Here is a 24,464-nt window from a genome sequence, read left to right on the forward strand (position 1 = left end):
ATCTTCAACTCCACCAGGAAACATCAGCCTTCCTCAAAGAGGTTCTGGGGACCAGCCATTTCAATTAAGTTGTTTGTATTACCAAGCCTACGCCATGAGCTCAGGCCTAGCTGCCCCATGTGACAGCGTAATGGGCAGGTTAAATGACAAAGATAAGTCATCCTGTCTAGTCACCACGTTTGTGAACACACATAGGCACTCTTCAGCACTCTACATATGCGTTCCTTTGAGACTCAGCCCCAGTGCCACCAACTGTGGGATGGCATGTTCACTCCCTGCTTTGCTGGACATCGGTGCTTTGGCGTGGTCTCAAACTGTAACCCAAGCCTGCAGGTCACACCCTCTGGATTATACTTAACTGCTTGACCTTGTACCGACTCTGAACTCTTAGAGACCAGAGGATACTCTCACCTTTGTCCTTCAAAGGAAGTGGTTGGCAATGGTCTGTCACTTAGCATATATACTGGAATTAATAAATACAGATATCTGCATGCCTAGGCATTTACACATAAAGCAAACTATACAGAAAATAATGCATGCGCTTGTACATAATACATTTTTCACTCTGGTGTTTATGATCCAGGATCTCAGGTCGCCTCCACTGGCCTAGAACTTACTATGTAGCTGAGAAAGATCCTGATCCATGACCCCCTTGCCTGTTTAGTGCATGTTTTCAGCAGTGTTTCTCCACAGTACTCATTTAAGGATGCGTACACGGAAGTTACCCGGTCTTGCTTATTCTGAAAACCGTACGGATTTATTACAAATTGCGGAGTTGAGCTACCTCATCATACAGCTCTCTAGAAGCTTCACAGATACTCGTATGTTTACATCTGTGCACACAGTGTCTGCAACTATGTGGAGTGATTAAAAGCACAAGGGTAAAGAATGTGTCCGACTATTTTACTGTGGGAGGGATGGGGTGCTGATGCGCTGTGAAGTGCATATGATTTGGCTGCCTTGGTATTTTACCTTGTTTCCTGTGAGTTCTTCTCAAGGTCATGGATTTTTCCAGAGGAGACAGCAAACACGATGGTGCTTGGAGAACTCAGGACCTTTAAATGCACCATGAGTGCTCAGGGGCAGCGTGCATGATGGATTTAATGTGGTTTAGTCCACAATCCATCCGTTTTCGTTTCATTTTTTTTGGGTGGGGACAGAGGGTCTTAATGAAACGGGTGAAATGGAAATCCTTTTGGTATTTGGTTGCTGATCTCCAAACGCTAAAACTTTCTTCTATTGAAGTAAGCACTGGGAACAGCTGAGAGGAACAGGGTTCATGTGCAGGAGCGCAGCTGCTCCAGGAACGGCGTTGAAGCCATGGTGCCCTCATGTCTTTCGTTGGAGATTCTGCATTTCTCTTCTCACAACCCTCTAACTTGTTTCTCCAGCTGGCCTATAACTTGCTATATAGACCAACATGGCCTTCAGTTCACAGCCTGCTGCCCCTGGCTCCCTCCTGAGTGCTGACATTGGAGGCTTGGGATACCACACCAGCCCTTGAGACTACCGGTTTTATTTTATTTATTTTTTAATAACATTTTTTGAGACTCCCGGTTTTAAACAAATTACTCAGAACTATCTGTGTTCGGTTTAAGTAACTACATGGAATGTAATTTTAGACTGTTACAGAAATGTGCCTCAGAGAGACTGAGATCCCACAGGGGCCTGACAGAAGACTCATGTCCCCCTCTCTCCATGCCTCAAATAGGGAGACTGTCAGTGTTTGAACCAACCATCCAGCTGTAAGCGAAAGTGCGCCTTCTGACTGAAGATGAGATAATAGTAATCTTGCAAAATCTACCAAAAGTCTTTGATGAAAAGGACTTGAAAATGAAATTGTATTTGCCCTTTATCAACAATGTACCTGCAGAGGCTAAAACGCTAGGAAGCGTTTGTATTTCAATCATAATTGTCATGTACTGAGAGGTATAGAAATCACAACAGCTTGTATTAAAGGGAACAGATCCTTGGAAACGAGGCAGCCCATCACCAACCCCTGCTTCATGCACTTCTTTCTTGTGGATCTTAGGGCCACAAGAACCTGGGGAAGGATTTGAAGACGAACCCTTCCCTGTACTGGACAGAATGTATGTCTTGTGGGGGGGTCTTAGTTCTTAGATATTGGGGTTCTCTCTTCAACTCACCAATGGTACTTAGTGACCAGCATCCTGTCATTCCCTTCTGACCACATCTGTCCTTCCTGCTCATCTGCACTGCACCCAGGAGTGAAAAGGCACATGCAGCTCCTGCCACCACTGCTGGATTCCGTCTGGTTTCACTGAGGTGGCAGACAGCTTACAGGAGGATGAACCATAGCACCATCCTGGCTACAGAGGGCCAGTGACAGTGCTTTCCAAGAGTGCCAGTGTTCCTTTTGTTCCTGGACCGTTGGAATTTTTCTAATGACAAAGTCCTGAGAGTATTTATGGAACTTGTTTGAAATATAGATCTCAGAAGATTAAATTACTTCAAAATCCTATTACCCTAGACAAGTGTGTCATGGAAAATTTCTTTTCAGGGTAGGAGGCCAGTGTGGCCCCTGTTTTAGTCAACCAGATAAACAACTGGCAAAGCCACACTGAATGGTGGCGTTATTATGTACTAATTCGAGAGTGTTTAGGTAAATGCACCTGTGTGAGTTCACTCCAATCCAATGACCTGATCTGACACAACACTCTTCTATCATATCTCGTGCATATAATCCACAGTTCCGAAAATGGAAACTAGCACAAATCTTTTTATTTTTCCCCCTGTATCCTAGTGCTCTCTTTCTTTAGTGGACTTGGTGTTTCTTTTCCCCAGGGCTTCTAAGAATCTGCTTCTAATGAGTCCCCCAGACAGTGATGCTCAGGAGAGTTCACCAGGAGAGAAACTGACACCTCATTTCAAAGTAGCTGTTCCTATGAGGTTATCAGAAGGTCTTCAAACAACAGAAGACTATTGCCAGGACAGGGTGATGGGGCCTAGGGGATATTTTACAGTTCCAAATCTCAAATGGCAAAATAAAGCCGGAATGGAGGCCTTATGAACCTGGGCTGACCATGTCTTTTAATACGTGTATGAACAGTGCTCCAGTTTTCAGATGCTTCCACGCTTTCTAGGATGCCATGACTTTGACTATCCCCCTGAAAAATAAAAAACACTGTAGCTTTTATATTTTGCCTTAAGCTCATTCCCTTTAGAAGGTCTTTGGTAAAACAGATGTAGAAGCCAAGTTACTTCTGTCGTTATCTTATACCAGTTGAAAATAACAAAGGACATGCATAGTGCCCTATGCTTCTCCTGTGTGCTTTTAATCCCTAGCACTGTTAACAGTTACGCAACTGTGTGTCAAAAATTGTTCCGGGATCCTTGGTTTCCCAGCTGAATTTGGTCTCCATCTTTGCAGCATCTGACCAGGATCCCTCTTCGAGTGTTTGCTTCTTGGTACCAAATTTTAGTCTAGATGATGACGGATGCAGGAACAATTTGAGGAGCTTCAGTAAGAAGGGCTTACAATGAGGGATATACCTGAGGCACACGGGGTCCCCTAGATGATAACGCTAAACAGAAAGTACTGGCATTTAAACCCATAACATCCATGGAAGACAGAAGCAAAAGAACAAATGGGGTCATCTAACAGCAAGACATAGAAAGGAAAGCCCCCTTTGCTATACACAAAGCCTGTTTCCCGCTTTCTGTGGTCGTTGGGTGTCTGTTCAAGGTCTGCCTCCTGTAGCACTCAACAACGGCTTTTCTCACTGTAAGGTAGCCATTCTGCTGTTGGAACTTCCCAAGTAAAGGCTGAGTAGCATTCATGCCGTTCCCTGCATTTCATTACTTTCAAAATGCTCTCTCATCTTTCTCGTAGACTAGCATCATCTCTGCTGCTTGCCAGTGTCTTGGAGGAACAGGATGGTTGTGTATTAATGATCTATACAATTAGTTTTTAAAGATTTATTGTATTTGTGTGTGTGTGTGTGTGTGTGTGTGTGTGTGCATGAACATGTGTGAGCACACACATATTAGTGACCTGGGAGACCAGAAGAAGGCATTGGATGCCCTGGAGCTGAGGTGAGCAATCTGACGTGGGTGCTGGGAACTGAACCCTAGTGCTCTGAAGGAGCAGCCAGCACTCTTAACCACTGAGCCGTCACTCTAGCACCTTATCCTGATGGTGTGTGTGGACTGTGGGTAGAACTGTTTACATAGGATTTTTCAGCTGTCATCCCAAGGCATATGGGCACTGTTTTTTTGTTTGTTTGTTTGATCTTGTTTTGTTGTTTTGGGGGGTGATTACTCCTTCCAACTACACTGTGAACTGAGAAATTTATGACACTACATATGCTCCAGTGTTAGACTGTCACAGGACCTTTTTCAGACTTTGTAAATCTAGACCAGAATAGCACATCCCTAGTTTGACTTTTGATTTTCCAGGGAAGGACTCGAAGTAAATAATTCTGCTGACCCTCCTGATGAAAGCTTACATGTCAGCTTTGCCTTACTTTTCCCCCAGCACCTGACATTGCGTGACTGATTGTCTCCTGCCTTAATCTAGCTCCCTCTTGCATCTACCACAGTCTGGTAAAAGTCACTGGGGTACATATCAAAGTCAGCCCCCACTCTCCACATAACTGTGGAGAATGACCTGTCCATTGGGTAGATCAGAGTAAGGGTTCAATGTTTACTATTGTATCATCCTTGGTTATCATTATCTTCTTCTTGTAGGTTTCTAGGACCCTCTGGGTCCTTCTATTTCCCCATATCCTATATTTCTCTTACCTAGATTATGTGGAGAGTGGGGACTGACTTTGACATGAGCTCTGGTGCTCCATATTTGACCACCTCCCCTTGGTGGGGAGGCCTGGTGGCACTCAAAGAAAGAACAAGCAGGCTACCAAGATGAGACTTGATAGCCTTTGACCATATAGGCGGGGAGGAGGTCCCCCTCGGTCATAGACCTAGGGGAGGGGAATAGGATGAAAGTGGGAGGGAGGGAGGAATGGGAGGATACAAGTGATGAGATAACAATTCAGTTGTAATATGAATAAATTAATATAATTTTTAAAAAGTCACTGGGGTAGTAGGCAATGTGGGATTACCACAGTGACAGAGGGCTGTTAGCCACCTTGCTCAGGACCGTTCCCAGAGCACACTGTCACAGCTGTTCTCACAGCAGTGAGCTGTAGGGATGTCATGGTCTCAAGTAAGAAGCTGAGGTGGAGAGAAGGGAAACACATTTTCCTCATCATCCCATGTTACACCTCTCATAAGTATTAGTATTTCTTTTTTTTCTATTCATGTTAATGGATAGCTTTTATTTTTCTTTTCCTTTTTAAAATTTATTTAGATTACATCCCAACTGTTATCTCCTCACTCGTATCCTCTCATTCCTCGCTCCCTCCCTCTTTCACCCTATTTCACCCTATTTTCCTCCCCTAGGTCTGTGACATGAGGGATCTCCTCCCCCAAGATATGGTCACAGCCTATCAAGTCTCGTTGTGGATGCCTGCTTATCCTTTCTCTGAGTGCCACCAGGCCTCCGCAACAAGAGGAAGTGGTCAAATAGGGGGCACTAGAGTTCGTGTCAGAGTCAGTCCCCGCTCTCCACTCAACTGTGGGAAATGTCCTGCCCATTGGCTAGATCTGACTAGGGATTCAATGTTTACTGTATGTATTGTCCTTGGTTGGTGCAGTAGGTTGACCAGAGCCCCCTGGGTCCAGATACGCCCATCGTGATGTTCTTCTTGTGGGTTTCTAGGACCCTCTGGATCCTTCTATTTCCTCATTCTCCCTTATTTCCCTCACGTAGAGTCCCAATAGGAAGTCTCTGCATCTATCCCAATCTCCTGGTAAGTGAAGTATTAGTATTTCAAATAAAGTCCCTTTCACCCAGAGTGAGACCTCCCACCTTTAATACATATTCCAGTACCGATTTGCCAAAGAGTCACATGCAAGGCTTTCATGCTTGCCTCAAATAAGAAAAGTATAGACTGGATAAACATTTTTGCTAAGAGAATATACACTAATAGGTGTACATGTGTGAGAAGGCTAACTAGTCTTGCAAGAAATGACTTAAATACACACCACACTTAAATTTCCCCTTATTAAAATGACTCAGCTATTTCAGGTATAGAGGAACTAAGGATTCTGTGACACTTATTTTTAGTTAGCTGCTGCTACAGATATTACTTGGAACTAAAAAAAAAAACCCAAAATTTCTAACATGCATCTCATTCATTCTAATTACTGGCATGTTCCTATGTGAGTATACTTAAATGGAGACATAAATAAATACATATTTACAATGCTAACTTCTCCTGAGGGCAAATATATAGCATGTAGCGCTTTTTCAATGTAAACACTGGGAAACCATGTCTCTCAGTCAATTAACTATTGTGAATTCCATTTTTCATCTGGGTTGGGGGAAGATTAGGATATATCATGTCTTCTGGGGGAAAGTTCTCGCTGCTAGATGACTAAATAACCTTTAATATTCTGGCATTTCCGTCTAGCTGGTTATGATGCCTTATGATCTAATTAGCATTTGGTATTTGGTATCTCCAGTGACTAACAAGACCATTCAAATTAAAGCACTTCAGATTCTAATGTCGTGCTAGAAAGTTCTATTAAAATGGAAGGGAAACATTGTCTGCCTCCATGCCTCACATTTTACCTTTGGGTTTATGGTGAATGTTTAATCCTCCGATGAGAACTTAATGACCTCAGAATGTCACCTGCTGCAGTCTCGCAAGCTCCCTTCTGAGAGGCACTGGTGTGAAGGATCTGAAAAATTCAATTCCAGTTGTTGAGAAAAAAGTTCAAAACCTGCATGTAAAAATCCCAACAGCCTATCTTTATATATATATATTCTAAAAGTTCTTACAAAGAAATATACAAACCTCCAATTCCTGTGGCCTTTTTAAACTGTAAATATTTGCAGCTGTAAAGATGGCTCGGTGGTTAAGAGCTGCTGCTGCTCTTCCAGAAGACCCAAGTTTGGTTCCTAGTACCCATATGCTGTGTATAATTGTCTGTAACTCCAGTTCCATGGGCTACATATGAATGTTGTGCACATATATACATATATGCAAGCAAAACATGTGTATACATAAGATACATTTAAGAAAGCCTGTAAGTTTTTTAGACTAATTTTATATACTATTTATCTATGAGGATTATGATAATTTTTACAGACACATACATAAGCACACAGATGCACACACATACTCACATACACAGGTACACACCCACTCACATGCACTTCTTAGGAAATGTGGAATAAAGGTGTTACACTGCTTAAATTTTACATTAACCAAGCCTTCAGCATTTTTCTTAAGTAAAAATTGTGAAAGAAATTATTCAAAACCTGGCTATAATAGAGCATTTCAAGTAAAGAAAAAAAGTAAATCTCTTAATGTTCTATGTCACATTCAATTACCCTGCATCCTTTATATATCCTACACACACACACGCACACACACACACACACACACACACACACACACGCACACGCACACGCACACACACACTGTGCACACAGACAGCAATCATTAAGCAAGCTGAAAATTTCATTTTGATAAAATTCAATTTAGCCCACAATTTTGCCCTAGTATAGTCCTTGTCCTCTGAGCCCCAGTTTTCTCCTTCTGAAAGGAATATCTACACCCTTAAATGTGTACTCTGTCCAAAACCACAAGTATCTGATCTGCATGGCCAACAGAACAAGTGTGGTTGGTGCCAAGGACAAGGAAGCAGGAAGAAGATGATAAAGTTCCTGCTGCCCACAGGGATTATGGTCTTTACTAGGACAAAATTCAGGGGAAACTGGCAACCCACACCAACTGACATGGGAGAACTCCCTGAGACAGAGTTCCCGCAGAACGAATGGTCTCTCCCTAGCTGCCTTAGCTGAGGAATCACAGGCATTGTGGCAGAGCGGTGGTAATTGAAAATTCAGAAGGCAGGGTTGAGGAACACTGGCTTTGAAAGTCATTCCAGAAAAACTGAGCTGAGGTCAAGCACACAGTGCCTGAAGAATTTTCAGGTAAACTAAATGCAAGGCGTTTCTGCAATTAGGCAACGTGTCATTTCAGAAACTGTGCAGCAATCAGAAATGTCACTGGAGAGCATAGGTTCATTGTGAAGATCTTCATCTTTTTGCACAATTCCTTGTGTTCTTTTAAGAAGCTAGTCTAACAGCTGTGGCAGAGTGAAACATTGTGATCATTTAAACAGGATGCAGAAACCCCAGGAAACACATGGGGATTTAAAATATGTAAAAGAAAGAAAAAAAAAAAGGAAGATTAGTCTAAAATTCATCTCCTTGAGGCCCCTGCCTAAGAACCTCATAGCCTCCCAGGGAGAAAGTGATAAGAATTAATTTTCAAGGCATTATAGTGATAAATTCTGTATTTGCAATTTTGTGTGTGTTTATATTTAAATTGCCAGTACAATTATTTCACTATGTGTATACCCATAAATAAGTATAATAAATGAATGACAGTTATTTATCATTATCAACCCGCCTCAGTTCCTAATATTATCCTGTATTTTTTCCAAAGATTCGCTTTATTTTTTATTATGTGTATATGTGTGCACAGTAAGTGTGAATAAGTGCACGTGTGTGCAGATGTGTATAGCGACCAGAACTAGTCACATGTGGATGTGAGATGCTAGGGTATGCTGGGAATTGATCTCACACCCTCTTCAAGAACAGCACACATGCAGTTGCTTCTTAAAAATGAGTGGATATGATGGGCCAAGTGCTGTTGCTTGAACAGGAAATACTCCCCCTAGCGGAACCATGGTGAGGTGAAACCTTGCTGGAGGAAGTGAGTTAGTGGGGGCGGGAATCCAAGTTTTCTAACCTGGACCTACTTCCTGTCTGCACTTTACTTGCTTCCTGTCTGCTGAGATGGGAGCCAGCGGCAGCCCTAGTTCTCTGCTGCCACGGAGCGCCTGCGCCCATGCCTCCCCTGTTGTGCTGGACAGAATCCTCTCATGCAAGCCAGAATGTTCAGTGTTTGGCCAGGTGTCTGACCGCGGTAATGAGACGAGTAATGGACACACCCTGTTGTCCACCTGCTGGGCTCCAGTGTAAGCCTGTTATCTGTACATCATCCTGATAGGTTTTTATTATTTTTAGATTTAATAGAAGCAGGAATGCTATAAAGAGGTATGCTATAAACGTGACATTCATAGGTGACAGACCCGGTTTTGCTCAGTGGGAGTAAATAGCTTTCCTTGCAGTCTATCCAAACAGCTATACCACCAGTCCTCCAGGCTGCAGAAACAACAAAAATATCCCCAAAAAGGCATGTGAAAGGACTGAACAAAAGCAGCCAGTAAGCTGGTAGGAAACCCATGGGAAATGAGTTTAGCTGGGGGGAAAAAACCCAAATGTACATTAAAGATGGAGCATTATATTGGATAAACAGTTATTTATCATAAACTAATATTTAATTAATGTTAAAGCCGTCAAACAAAAATCTTACTAAGAAGTAAAATTTAGATTCTAGGAGATGGGGAGGAAAAGCCAGGGAGAAACAAAGGTAATGCTATGGTGGGGAAATGACATAGAGGTACCCCTTCTGCAGATCTTTCAACTTCCCTGAACAGAGCAAAGGAAACACGCAGCCTGTGTTCTTGCAGTGGTGGATGTGAGGCACAATGGCAGGGAACACAGAACACAGGTCCATTTTTTTGTTTTGCTGTTGTATGGTGGTACAGATGCTCAGTGGGCCGATCAGTAACAAGCTGTTTCCTCTCTTCTGCTTGGTGGTGCTCAGTGAAGAAGCAGGTTACTGTGGCCAGACCTCTAGTCCCATCAAAAAAAGAAAACATCTTTCCTGGTCCTTTTCCTGCCAGCTTAAATGCATATGAGACCAAAGTAGCAAAGTGAGTGAGCAAATTAAGGCTACCTTGTGTTCTAAAGATCATGCAACCATGGATCAAGTATTGTAGCCTTCCCTGGGTTCTCACATCGGACAGAAACAGACTTCTACACTGTGTAGACTGTTGGCTTATAAGGCTCAGTGAGAGAAGAAGAAAAAGTAACTGAGCTAGGCATGGTGAGTAATACCTGTAACCCAGCACTCAGGGAGACAAAGACAGGCAGGTCTCTCAGCTCCAGGCCAGCATGCTCTACAAAGTGAGTCCAGGACAGCTAAGGCCAAGCGGAGTAGAAACTCTGTCTCGAAAAACCAAACCAAACCAAACCAAACCAAACCAACAAAACAAATGAACAAAACCAAACAAATAAAGCCCCCAAACTGAACTCTGATGAAAGCATTTTAAGCTAGTGACATTTAGAGAACATTCACTGTGACTTAAATTCGGGACTACCCCACAAATGTTAATAGTGACTCAAATGTAATGGTTAATAGTTCTAGATACTGTAACTTATTCTTAACATATTCTGATGGGCCTGGGGCATATAACTCATTCAGAAGAGTGATTTCTGTGCTCTGAAGGCCTGAGTTTGAGCTCCTACCCCAAAGCTACACATAGAAGTCAGATTTGGAGTCATGCTTTGGAAAGTTTAGGACACTTGGATCTTTGGGAATCTATGATCCACTTGTTTACTTGGACAGCTCAAAGCCAAAAAGAGTCCCTGTCTCAAAAACATGAGGAATGACACCCACATTGGGCCTCTGTGATACACACACACACGCACACACACACACACACACACACACACACACACACACACACACATGCACGCATGCATGTGCATCCACCTACAAATATTAAGTTTTGATTACCCAACCTATCTGGGCCTACTGTTGTCCTGGACTCAAAGCCTCTTTGCATTTGTTTCTTCCATTGACTATGTTCATCCACGGAGCTGCACAGGTAGTAGTTGGTGCTGCTGGGGGAAAAAAAAAAAGATGCTTAAAAGCTAATATGAATTTCTTGTCTCTCCTGTACAGCCTTCATTCCAAGTAGTAGATAGACTATTGGCTTGGTTGTGAGCAAATGAGCCTGAGGCCTCTCCTTCACAGGCAAGCAACAGATGGAATGACATGAAGGCTGCTATGTCACACCATAAGAACCAAGTAATTGAGTTAACGGTATCAGTCTCTCAGCCTAGCCAAGAGTGCCATGGCTTATACCTGAGGATTAAAATAAAGCAGCTTAAGGCCCAGATAGAGCACTGATGCTACTGCATCAGTCTCTCCTCCCCTTTTCATCTTTCTCTCACCACCATCTAGTCTGTTTAAGACTGGGTTTTTGCATCCCTAACTGGCCTTCAACTCCACACACAGGCAAGGATGCCCTTGAACTCAGGATCCTGCTAGCTCTACCACTAAAATGCTGGGATCAAAGACATGTATTATCATGCTCAGTTTCGTTGGATGCTGGGAATTGAACCTTGTATTTGTGCATGCTAAATAAGTATTCTACCAACTGGATTGTAGCCCCAGATGCCCCCAACTTCATCTCTCAGCAGAGAGAAATGAGGATAAGTTGTCATATTTTTGACTATTAATCAATTTCACATAATGAAGGTAGAACTTGGTCTCCTCAATCAAGTCTCAGTGCCCCCATGTATACTTCAGAGAAACCATACATAGTCTGTAGCAAAGCCAAACAATCCCCCAATACCACCTCACACTTTATAGAAATGCTGAGCAGACAGAGGCACAGCACTATCATAATTTTTCATAAGCAAGAACTCCTAAAATGGATTCAAGAAAAAAATCTCTGATACATTATTTTATTCCGCTCAGAAATTTAATTCTTCCATGGACTAATCTTTTCTTCTGCTTACAACTCTGTGATGTGAGGTTATTCAGGGTTAACCATGCAAGTTTCCAAAGCAGGTTTTCTTTTTCTTTCTTATTTTTTCATCTTCTGCAGGCAACTCGTGATTCAAGTAGGGAAATGTCTGAATCTAAAATGAATATGATGGGAAGTCTTGATTGAAACAATAGGTTGTTTTATATTTTATCTTTTTTTATTGTCCTCCTATTTTGTTGGGCCAAAAATAATATAAACTACCAAAACAAGAAGATGGTACACAGGTGTTGTTATTGCATTTACAGCCCACTGTGGCTTTTAAGGTGGTTGCTATGGCAACGTGATCATTTATAGACTATAATCCCATTAGGCAAAACTGGTGATAAAGTAAGCTCATTATAACAAAGCTTATATCGCTTCACTTCCGGTTGTGTCTGTTTTATGGCAAATTACAGAAGTAGAGCTATTAAGTAACAAACCCATAAGAGTGCTGTACTTAGTCATAAAATATTTTTGGACAGAGGAAATGGGAATTTGGAAAACTACTGCAAATGATTCTTTTGAGTGTTAGCTAAACTTTGCAAACAAATGCAAATCATTGTGATTTTACAAACTAAGCCTGCTCCTATAAGAAGCTCTCAGCATCTCACTTCCCAGTGCACACACCAATAGGCTATCTGTTCACCAAGCAGCTAAGACCAAACACAGTATCTACAGGTCCCATGGGAAGTCAGCATCAAAACTGGCTATATTAGTTACTTTTCTTATTATTATGACAAGATACATAACAAAAGCAGTTTGAGAGAGGAGCTTCCGTCCTGGACCCCAGCCCAGGCAATTGTGCTGCTCACACATTTCTACATCTTCCAATTCAAACACATGTACCAAGCAGGCAACGTGTACTGAAGAGAAAATATGACGGACAGAAAAATATGAGATCTAAGTTCTGGTTAAGTTTTAGCTTCTTCATCTAAGTGAGGTTCAGACTCAAAGGCAGGTTTAGACTTTCCAAGGTTAGAGGCAAGACATTAAGGTTCTGTGTCAACTTCCCTTTTCAAGTCTTGAACGGTCTTATTCATTTCCTTCTCCACACATGGTATGTACTCACTTAAAAGAAAATATTAGCCATATATTACAGGACAACCATACCATAATTCACAGACCCAAAGAAGACAGTAACTAGAAGGATCCAAGGGAAGATACTTAAATATTACTTAGAAGGGTTAAATAGAATAGAGAGCAGTAATGGTTAAAGAGAGAAAATAGGGTGGGAGAGGGAGCCAGGAGAGAGATGATGGTGGAGATCTGACTTAGGTAGAGTGGGGAAAGGAGGACAGAGGGCTTGCAGACAGAAGAGAAACTATGGGCAGGAGCATCTCTGAGACAAGGTGGAGACCCATGACAGGGTATGTTCCTGGTAGGATATGGGGGTGGCTCTAAGACTCCTAGTAGGAGGGGTCATACAGTCTGAAGAGGCCTCCCTCTAACTAGATAGAATTATTAGTGGAGGGAGGGAAACACCAACCCACCCACAAAAACTTGGAGCTAAAATGTACCTGCCTACAAGATGTGCAGAGACTAAGGGAGTGTCCAAGCAATGTCTGTCCCAACCTGAGACCCACCCCATGAGAGAGAGCCAATCCCTGACACCATTAATGACACTTTAATATGCTTGCAGATTGGAGCTTAGTATAGTGTCCTCTGAGTGGTTCCACCCAGCAGTGGGTTGAAACAGTTGCTGAGACTCACAGCCAAACATCGGGTGGAGTGCAGGGAGTCTTGTGGAAGAGTTGGGGAAAGGACAGAAGGACCTGGAGGAGACAGGAACCCCACAAGAAGTCCAACGTAGTCAATTAACTTGAGCCTAGGGTAGGCTTGTGGAGACTGATGCACCAAGCAAGGACCGTGCATGGACTTGACATCCTACACATACATAGCCAATGGGCAGGTTGGTCTTCATGTGGGTCCCCTAGATAGGGGAGAGGAAGCTATCTCTGACATGGACCTTGTTGCCTGCTTTTCGATCACTTCCCTTTGCTAGGGCTGCTTTGCCAAGCCACAGGGGAAGAAGGTGCACTCAGTCCTGTTGTGACTAGATGTACTGGTGTGAAGGGTTCCCCTTATCTGAGGAATAGGGGAGTGAGGCAGAGGAAGAAGAAGGGAGGGAAGATGAGACTGAGGGGAAAGGAGGGAGGGGGCTATGATCAGGATGTAAAGTGAACGAATATATACATTTTAAAAAGTGTTTAAAAGATACTGTGTCAAGTGCTATTAAAATGGCACGGAGTTTTATACTAGAAACACTCTTGAGGAAGAGCCATAGAACCTGAATGCTAAGTTCACTGAGAGAAGAGTAACGTTAGTTTGTTGTTGACTTCTAACATCTAGTGTGTTGTTTGATTAATATAGGTGATAAGCTCTTCTTTGGGAATATTTTTAAAGATTTTATTTAATTTTATTTGCATGAGTGCTTCGTTTGCATGTGTGCATGTATATCATGTACATGTAATGCCCATAGACTCTAGAAGAGGAGGTCTCATATTTCCTAAAACTGGAATTACATGCAGTTATGAACCACCACATGGGTGTCAGAAACTGAACCCTGGAGCTCTACGAGAACAGTGAGTACTCTTAAGTTCTGAGTCATCTCTCAGCCCCCAAAATCTTAAAATCATTTTTTTTCCCTATTGGGATCAAACCTAGGCACTCAAATATACAAGGTTAGCACTCTGTCAGTTACCCACCCTTCCAGTGTCACTTTCAGAATATTGGAGATCTTACATATAAATTGTTTTTTTAAATCAACGGTTTCTTTAGGGACCAGGAGTCTCAGAATTATAGAACTAGGTACATGAATGTAAGGTCACATCTGCATTGCTCCTAGAAGAAGAAGCGCTAGCTCCATGTTTATATGCAAACATGTTTTTACCAAAGGAGAGAAACTCAGGTCGAAGCCAGGTCTGAGAAGTGGTGAATTCTGTAGGATGAGAGGTATGAAACACAACCATGCCTCACCACCAAGTAATGTGTTAAAGGGAGCAGGAAGACTTTAGAGAAAAGGTCAAGCATCTGACTAGGATGAAAACAAAACATAGGCAACTAACAACTGTAGAGTCAGAAGGCTATTCAAGAGAGCAACAGCACAGATGTGAGGAATCCTACTCTCCCACAAGTGATAGGAGCAGTAAGTTTTTTTTTCTAGTGATCAAAGTTACTGAGAAAGTATGGCTTTCCCCCTTCCTCAGATACCTGTGGATTATTGTTAATGATGTTTATATATTAATAACAGCAAATAAAGTCAGAGAAAAAACCACTGAAGCCCAAAGCAGAATTATAGCATAAACAATAAATACTTTATAACAATTTTGTTTGGTTTTTGAGACAGTGTTTCATTATGAAGCCCTGGTTACCATAGAACTTGCAGGATAGCCCAGGCTGGTGTTTAGTTCACAGATATTAGCACACCTTTGCCGTCAGATCGCTAGAATTAAAGGTATGTGTCACCACAACTTGCTATGTAAATTAAAGACAAAGCATTAGATGAAAGTAGAGAGACTAAAGAGAGAGATCTTTAGTTTTAACCATAGTAAGGAATTAATTACATGATCTAAAAGGTTAATAGATTAACAGTAAATGGCTAATAAATTTATTAAAATATTGAGCATGCAAGATGGTTAGAAAAATGAAGAAGAGGTAGAAATCAAAACACATCTTTCATCAGAGACTCAAGTCAGTCAAAAGAGCTCTTGAGCCTAAGTTAAATCCCCAAGGCCCATATGTCGGCTCACACTTTCAATTCCAGCACTGGGAGGGTTGAGGCAGGAAGATCCCTAAAGCTCACAGAATAGCCAGCCTAATCTAATTATTGAACCACAGATCCCAGTGAGAGACCCTGACCCCAAAGCAATGAGTACACCTAGGTTGACCTATGGCTTTCAGATATACCCATGATCTCATGGCTGTACACACACACACACACACACACACACACACACACACACACACATTCTTCTATCATGGAGCAAATAAGTACACTGTAAATTTGATAACATTAAGTGAGTAATAGACATAAGTTGGAATACATCAGAAAAAATTTAAAACAGAAACTCTAAAAGTTAATTATCTCCAAGGGTGAACTAAAGACGGAGAACTTTTAATTGCAGTGCTCTTGAGGACTGCGGAACATTTTACACATGCTTACTTTTAATTAAAATATTGTTTATCGGCTCTCAGATCTAGATCATTTGAGGCAATCATATTTTTATCTCTGTTTCCTGGTCCCATGTGGGAATATTGTCCTAATTACAGAGTATCTTATAAACTGTCTTTGTTTTGTTATGACTGTCTTGTAAGACGTATTGACCTTCACACGAGATTGAACACTATCAACTGAAGCTCCCTGCCCCTGCTCAGAATGCTGATAATTTGTGGTTTTGCATAGAAAACTATTTCTAAAACATTCAGCTTTGGGAGGTGTTAGGAAATCTAGCAGCAATCCTTTGAGTCCCAGAATTCAGGAAGATATCCCACATCCCATCCACCCTTGGCCCCCATCCCTCCAGAGATACAAAGCTATACTCAGGTGTATGTCTCTAACTCTTTTGCTTGCTCTTGGGACTCTTTTCCTCCCATTGGGGTTGCCTTGTCCAGGCTCTGTATGAGGACTTTTACCTTTTTTTTGTTTTGTTTTTTGTTTCTTTTCATTTTTCTTTTTCTTTCTTTCTTTTTTCTTTTTCTTTTTCTTTTTTTTTTTTTTTTTGATGTTTTGATTGTTTTGTTTTTTTTTTCAAATAGGGTTTCCCTGTGTGCCTTGGTTGTCCTGGACTTTCTAGGCCAGGCTGGCCTTGAACTCACAGAGATCCACTTGCCTCTGCCTCCTTCATTGCTGGGATTAGAGGCGTGCACCACCATGCCCTGCTTCTTTTACCTTGTCTTATTGTATCTTGGTTTGTCCTGTTTGGCTGTTGTCTCTTAGAGGCCTGTCCTTTTCTGAAGAAGAAATAAAGGAGGAGTGAACCTGGGAGAGGGTGGGCAGGCTGGGAGGAATGGAGGGAGGGGAAACTGTGCTTGGGATGTATTTTATGAGAGACGAATCTATTTTCTATAAGAAAATCATATTCTTCCTGAGCTCAGTGTCACAAAATGTTTTAATTTTCATTGATAAGGAGTTTCATAAAGCAGACTTGTTGTTCCTCTTCATTTTCCAGATACTAACAACCTGTGTTCAGTGTCAAATTACTGAATTTCCCGAGTGGTTTTTAATGTATAATCTACCCCTTTTAGGCACACAATTAATTTCATATATAATTTATTTCATAATAAAACTCAATCCATTTTTTAAGTAAATGAAAATGTCCCTCAGGGCATTGTTTAGCAGCATAGGTAGTTAGATTATTGACTCATTGAATTACCAATGCTCAACAAAGCAATCATCTCAGAGTTGTTTTGATTTACATTTCCCTGATGATTAAGGAGGTTGAGCATTTCTTTGGGGAGACCTGGTGGCACTCAGAGGAAGGACAGCAGGTTACCAAGAAGAGACTTGATACCCTATGAGCATATACAGGGTGAGGAAATCCCCCTCAGGAACAGTCATAGGGGAGGGGAATAAGGGGAAAATGGGAGGGAGGGAAAAATGGGAGGATACAAGGGATGGGATAACCATTGAGATGTAATAAGAATAAATTAATAAAAAAAGAATAAAACAAAAAAACCCAATCATCTGATATGCATATCATCAAGGATCTACTGAACATGCTATTATGCTTAACATGTTAGAAGCCACCTTGGAAGCTACCCGGGCTTTGTGTCATGTCACTCACAAGCTTCAGTTACACAGTAATTTGATGAGCATAATTAGACGTCAGATGGTTGGACATGATGCCTCATCACTGACATAGTTGGTAGAAAGGAGGCACCGGTTGATCAAGCACACACCACAAAGCAAACAGGAACGAATGGTGCGCAACACGAGGAAACTAAGAGTGAGATAAGCACTGGGTATTTTTAGTAGCTGAAACAGCATAAGAACAGAAAAAGCTGTCACTGGGGGAGATGAACCAGTTGGTAACGAGATTTGTCACACAAGCGTGAGGACCCGAATTTAGATTCTCAGAACCCATGCAAATAGGCAAACCTGGCTCAAGCCTGTGGTCCTAGCTCTGAGGGGCGGGGCCATGTGAATTAGGGACGGAGACAGGCAGATTCAAGGGCTTGGTGAGGAACCAGTCTAGGTAAAGGAGTAAGTTCCGGGTCGCTGAGATAACGTTTTGAAATATAATGTGGACAATTATAGACAGAAGACACTAATCTTTGCCCTCTGCACATGTGCACATACACGCATACACATATAGTACAAATTTGTAAAACACACACAATCAGTAAATGTTGTTGGACAGTGTGCTGACTATTTATGTATGAGTGGAGTGGATTCCTAGCCAGATAAGTGATGACCCTTCCTTGACTCCACCGGGCAGAAAACATGATACAAATTTTGGATCAAAGGTGGTGTTATTTTAATCCTCCTGTACATTCAAGGACCTCATCAGGACATTTTTATGGACTGCATAATTCAAAATATAAATGAACTTGAGATTCAGATAGAAACATGTCTACTTTTAAAGTTGAAGTGTAATTTTGAGAGGACTGGATCTGTTCAGATTCTTAAAATACATGTTTTTGTTTTTGTTTTTTCTACTGCCTTGTTGTTAGGGCTCACTCAGTTCAGTGAGTAGCAACAGACACCAGGTACAAAATCCTGGGGTGCTAGAGAAATTCAACCCAGAAAAATGCTATGCCAAAAAGAAATAGAGAGAGCCAATATCAGCTGTGTCTACATTTGCACCCTGAGAAGTGTCAAACTGTGATCTTAACTCAGCTCAGGTTTGCTGTGACAGCTCCCACCGTCCCTACAATAATGTCATTCCTCTGTTGTCCCATTCTCTTTGACAGATACCAGACTGCAAGGAGTCACTTAGGAGGGAAGGCCTTTTGTTTCATAAAACAAACATTAATTTGCAAGTGGTAGCATTTGTTTCCTGTGTCAGTTTCCATATGGAATGCCCTAAAGGACACCTCATGGACTGTTGTTACCACATCAGCAAAGAGTAAGGTGTTTAAGGGGGACTAACGATTTGTATTACAATGCAGTAACTCCTGAAGACTCATTGGTACTTTCTTAAAATCATGCCAAGAGCTTGATTATTAAAGTCATTGAAGGTGGCCCTACAGTTAAACCATTAGAGTGTCGATTGAGCAGGAGGACGCTTTCCAAACAAAGCAATATGGTGTTCCCGCAGAAACCCATGCTCCTGGTCACAGAGCAGTCTCTCCCCATGAGGCTTACACACCAGAGAGCATGCTGTACACCTGACATCTTGTACATGTGGCTGTGAGTACAATTCAAGGTCATGCATTTTTCTGAAGTTGAGAAGCATTCACGGATGACAGAAAAATGGTCCAGGTGTTGACTCTGCCTGCCTGGTGAAAGGGACCCAAGCACAGATTCTTGCAAGATCTCACAGAACTGATGGGGTCTAGGGAAAATTACAGGAGGTGTCCTAGAGAGCAGCAGTCAAACCAAGTGTTTGAAGGTAAGCAGCATAAAGGTACAGATTTGGGGTATGTTATTGTGAAGCATAAATAATGCAACAGGCCTTTGCTACTTCTGGGGAGAGGGAGGCAGCATGTCTGATCTACCAGAGAGAGTTGTAAGAGGCGCCGCTGCATCTGAAGATGCAAAGGGTGGCAACAAGGATGCTGTGAAGAGCCCTGGCCTACTGAAGGTCTCTGTCCCGTGACACTGACTACTGAGGAATGACAGTGAGAAGAGTAACTTTTTAAAATGATTTCTGTTCATTTTATGTATATGAGCGTTTCGCTGCATGTATGTGTAGCACACATGTACAGTTTGCAATGAAGGCATTAGTTCCTGTGGCATTGGACTTGTAAGTGGTCATGAGCCGCCATTGATGTGGGAGGGTGCTGAGGTCAAATCTGGTCCCTCAGCAAGAGCAGAAAGTGCTCTTAACCACGGAACATCTCTCTACCCTCAGTCTTTGATGTTTTCAGCCCTTTTTTTGATATGAATGTTTCTGTATTCTTTCAGAAATGCTTACCCACCTAATTATAAGCCATCTCCTTGGAGGAATGGCACATTCTTTCCCAGAGGCTCAAAGCATCGATTGACTTTCTGACCTAATCTGTTACCAAGAATTCACCTACATGGTTATACTTTCATGCCCTGAAACCTGAGGTTCTTTCTGGGTTTTCTAGCAGCTGTATGAAGATTGTAGACTTTATAGAACATTTTTGAACCTGAGAAATCTCTCAAGCTCCAACTGAAGCTTTTTCCTAGGACCCGGAATTTTCTGTAGGCATGCTTCTCAGCAGGTTTGGTAGCGTCCCTGATGATGAAGATCCAGAATGAGGTGTGTGTGTGTGTGTGTGTGTGTGTGTGTGTGTGTCTGGGTGCACATGTAGCTGTGTAGCTGTGGATATATATAATTAGAGGCTGGAGGACAATGTTGAGTATTGCCCCTCAGGCATGTTTGTTTGTGAGAGGGGCCCTAGCGAGGGGTCCTCCAGGCTGGCTAGAGCGGCTAGCTGGGAATGTCTAGGATCCACTTCTCGCTGCCTCCCCACTGCCAGGATTGCACGTGTGCATTGTTACCTCTAACTTTCTGACATGTGTGCTGGGGATCGAACTTAGGACTTTGTGCTTCCAGGGCGAACACGTTACTGACTGAGCCACCTCCCTTGCTTCACACTGCCATTAAGGATTGCCCTTTCCTCCTTGGTTTCATTGCTGTTCGTCTCTAGGACCCCTCTGTTTTGTTCCATCCCCCCACGTTATAGACAGAAAAACCTGTATTTTAAAATCACCACATTCCTTGAATGAAGAGATGCGTTTGTAGAGTGCTCACTACTTTTAAAGAACCATCTAAGCTCTTTTTATGCCAGTTCGTTTAATCCCTGTGGTGACCCTGTGAGGGGAATTATGATTTTCCACATCACAGAGGAGACCCCAGAGGTATAAGTAGTTAAGAAACATTCCCAAGGTCACACAGAGACTGAGAGGAGGCACTCGAGAGCAGCCCACTGTTTGTGCCCTGAACTGCTACTTCAGGAATCAAAAGAAAACTTACTGTCACCGTCGTAATTGCAATCACGACATCCACCTTTCGAAGAGATGCAGGGATAGCCATTAGGAGCTCTCCTTGCACTGAATCCCTCACTCCTGTGGTAGCGAACTGACATTGTAATGAGTTTATAAATCAGAAGCTCAGCATTTAAAGTCAATCAGAACACAGAGCTGCCTCTGAGATTTCCACGGGTGCCAACCAAGCATTGTTATTGAGTCTCCAGGGGTTGGCTGGAGTTAGAAGCCAATGATTAAAATGTGACTCTGTGTGCCGACAACACTTCCTAACAAAACTCTTGGCTAATCAATGTCTGTTGTAGAGTGTGCTTTGACTCTAAATTACAGCTATGTTAAATGGGCTTCAAAACAGGTCTGAAGCCAGGTGCGGTGGCATCTGACTGTAATCTCAGCCCTCTGGAGGCTGAGACAGGAGGATCAGGAGGCCAAGGTCATCCTTGGCTACACAAAGAGTTTAAGGCAAGCCTGGTTTACATGAGACTCCTTCTCAAAATAAGTCTTCCATGTTTTACCAAACACACAAGTACAGTTGGTGAGCTCACCCAGGCTTATGTGGGAAAGGAGAGCCCCAACGGAGGAATTGCGGAGATCACCCTGGGCTCTGGGCATATCTGTGTGAGATTCTCTTGATTGCTAATTAATGTAGGAGGTCACAGTTCACTACGGATGGTACCATCCATGGAAAGATGATTCTGGTTTGTAGCTGAGTATAAGGGAGTGAGCCAGCCAGCAAATTTCTGCCTAAATTTGCCTCCGTGATGCACTGTGCTCTATGTGATGAAATAAACCTTTTTCTCTCCTAAGTTGCTTCTGGTCATTGCATTTGTCACAGCAACAGAATGGGACTAGCTAGAAGAGACAGCAAATAAACAAATGCTGATGTATAAATGAACCAAATGCATTCAATTTCAAACACATAAAGCAGTTTTAAATGACAAAATAGTTTTCTGTAAGGTAACATAAAAATATTCACTGATGCAGACAGGCACTATTTAGTTTTATGTTTATGATAAGAAATGCTTTAAATGCTAATTAGAAAATATTTCATTTTAAAGTTTATTTGCCAGAATATAACCTCTTGCCTCACTATCATTTAGAACCTCTCTTTCTTTTTGGAGTTTATACATGATACTAAATGTAAAGAAAATTGTCCTACTTTCAACAAAGCAAATTCTGCCTAGGATTGCATACATATAAGTCTTAAAATATTGGGGCCATGCCCTCCTTAAATATTTTTGGATGTTTTACAAGGCATGACTTAACATTAAATCAATCCTGTTTACTCTGAATATAAAAAAAGAACATATACTTGTGAGCTCACACACAACAAATACTTGTGATCATAGATGCATTCATGCCCCAATTTATTTGCAAGAACATTTCTGATGTATTTTCTGAGGTCACTATTTAAATGATACCATTGAGTGGACCATATATTTTATATCATAGAAACTGGATAAGTATATTTACTCAAGGTCACCTATCAAAGGCTTACCACAGGAAAACGTGAACCCCATTGCCCAGGTTTTAGATACTAATTTAATCTCACAATACGTAGACATTACTTCAATATATGTTACATAACCTCTAATTCTTTTTTGTTACAATCCTAGGAATTTCACGTTTTAGCTCAGTTATTTAAAATATATCCAGCGAGCTTGCTGCGTTGATTTTGTTTGCTCTCCTAGCCATGCTCCACCAACAGACTTTCATGCAGGATTTGAAGGTTATGAGATTTGGAGCCGTTAAATCTTTGTCACGAAGATGTGTTTTTCCTTACCAGCTATGGAAACCTCATTTTCAAATTCAGTTTTAAAATTTGCATGTTTTATTTGACAGCCTCACTGCTGATGATCAATACCACATAGAAATGGAAATAAATTATAATCCCGTATTCGTCATATAGTGTGCACATTTTGTGTTATCTAAACCTTGTGTTCATAAAGCAGCTCTTAAAAAAAAATCCATTGCCAGTTAGATGTACTTTCACTTCATAATCTTCCACAGAAGACAGGTGAGGGGACCCATCCCCCCTTTGGCCACCAAGCAGGGAGAAAACATTGTAAAATCTATGTTAGTCTTAATTATAAGTTCATTTTTTAAACATAATTTTGTTTTTTATTATATGTATATGTGCATGTCTCTGTGTGGTATGTCCTCATAAGTACAGAAGGCTTGGAGGTCAGAGGGAGGGGTCAGATCCTGTGGAGCTGGAGGTCTAAGTGGCTATGAGTTGCCAACATGGGTGGTGGTGGTCAAACTTGGTTCTTCTACAGAAGTAGTATCGGCTCTTAACAGAGTTGTCTCTTCAGCACCTTAATGCTAAATTCGTTAAAATGTAAGGACTCTCTGATGCTCATTTTTCCTGTAAAATGGGAGTGGAGCGATTTCACTTCCTAATTAGGAGCCACCACTGAACTCTCCTTTGGTTCCTTGAGTAGAGGGACTATCTATCCGTTGTAATATCTGGTTGGACTATTCTCTTGCCAGTACCAGCTGTCTAACATCCGTCGACACCTTGAGACAACTACACACACACACACACACAAAATGAAGCTGATGATCATGGCTCCTGCAGGTGCAGGCCCACCAGAGCCTTGATAGTTCGGGCGTGGCAATTTACTACAAGAGCCCTGCTGAACTCTTCCTGAATTGGTTCCTTTCCATCTTGGCCAGCAGGGAAATACTTCCCCTAAGGGGTGGGAGGACTACTGTAAGCCATGCTGAAAGACCAGGCTGCAATTAATCCAAACATGGCTTTTCTGGGGCTATGTACAAGCAGACTGCTGCCCTCATTCAGGAAGTCAGAGAGGAGACAACCCTGTGTTGCCTCTTTTGGTTTCATACCATAGAGCTCAGCAAAAGTCTTAATCCACTGAGCCATCTTGCTAGCCCCACCTACTTTCAATAGTATGGGCTGAGCTGGTAACACAAAGAAAAAAGTGACCAGAAAGATGATGTCAGCGCCTTAAATGTAGCTAAGCTGATGGATTTGCCAGCAGGTACCAGGTCTGAATTCAGCTGGGGCTATGAACAGGGTAGCACACTGTCCATAACCCTGCCCACAAGGTTAATAAGTGAATGTCCCTGCTGGGGTGATCACAACAGCCCAGCCACCCAGTTCCTGAGTAGGCTACCAGGTCCCGAGTAGCCGTGGGTGTCTCCCACTCTTACAGTCAGTCTCTGAGATATCCTGTGTCATCCCAGTATCAGCCTCTAGTGGTGGAGTGGGTCAGGAATCCAGGCACATGGAGATCAAGAGGAACAAACAGTTCAAGAGTTGAAGAAGAAAAAAGCATGCAGCAGAGCAAGAGATGTAATAATGGTGATGATGATGATGATGATGATGATGATGATAGTGGTGATGGTGGTGGATGATAGTGATGATGTTAACAGGGGTGGTGATGATGGTGGTGGTGGTGGTGATGATGGTGATGGGATGGCGGTGATGATGAAGATGGTAGTGGTTATGATGATGGTGGTGATGGTGATGGTGGTGGTGGTGGTGATGGGGTGGTAGTGATGATGAAGATGGATGGTAGTGATTATGATGAAGGTGGTGGATGATGATGATAAT

At 42.1% G+C, this 24,464-nt stretch overlaps 1 long non-coding RNA gene across 1 annotated transcript; it reads right to left on the reverse strand.

Moving 5' to 3' along the window:
• Window positions 1–3,417: 3,417 nt before the first annotated feature.
• Window positions 3,418–24,130, reverse strand: LOC311580518. The gene is made up of 3 exons (XR_014773488.1): window positions 24,062–24,130; window positions 6,659–6,768; window positions 3,418–3,545 (listed from the first exon to the last, which is right to left on the reverse strand). It is a non-coding gene; the product is annotated as an uncharacterized lncRNA (long non-coding RNA).
• Between the last annotated feature and the right edge of the window lie 334 nt (window positions 24,131–24,464).

The sequence above is a fragment of the Acomys minous genome (assembly GCF_964271855.1).
Source record: "Acomys minous genome assembly, chromosome: 13".
Taxonomy (NCBI): Eukaryota; Metazoa; Chordata; class Mammalia; order Rodentia; family Muridae; genus Acomys; species Acomys minous.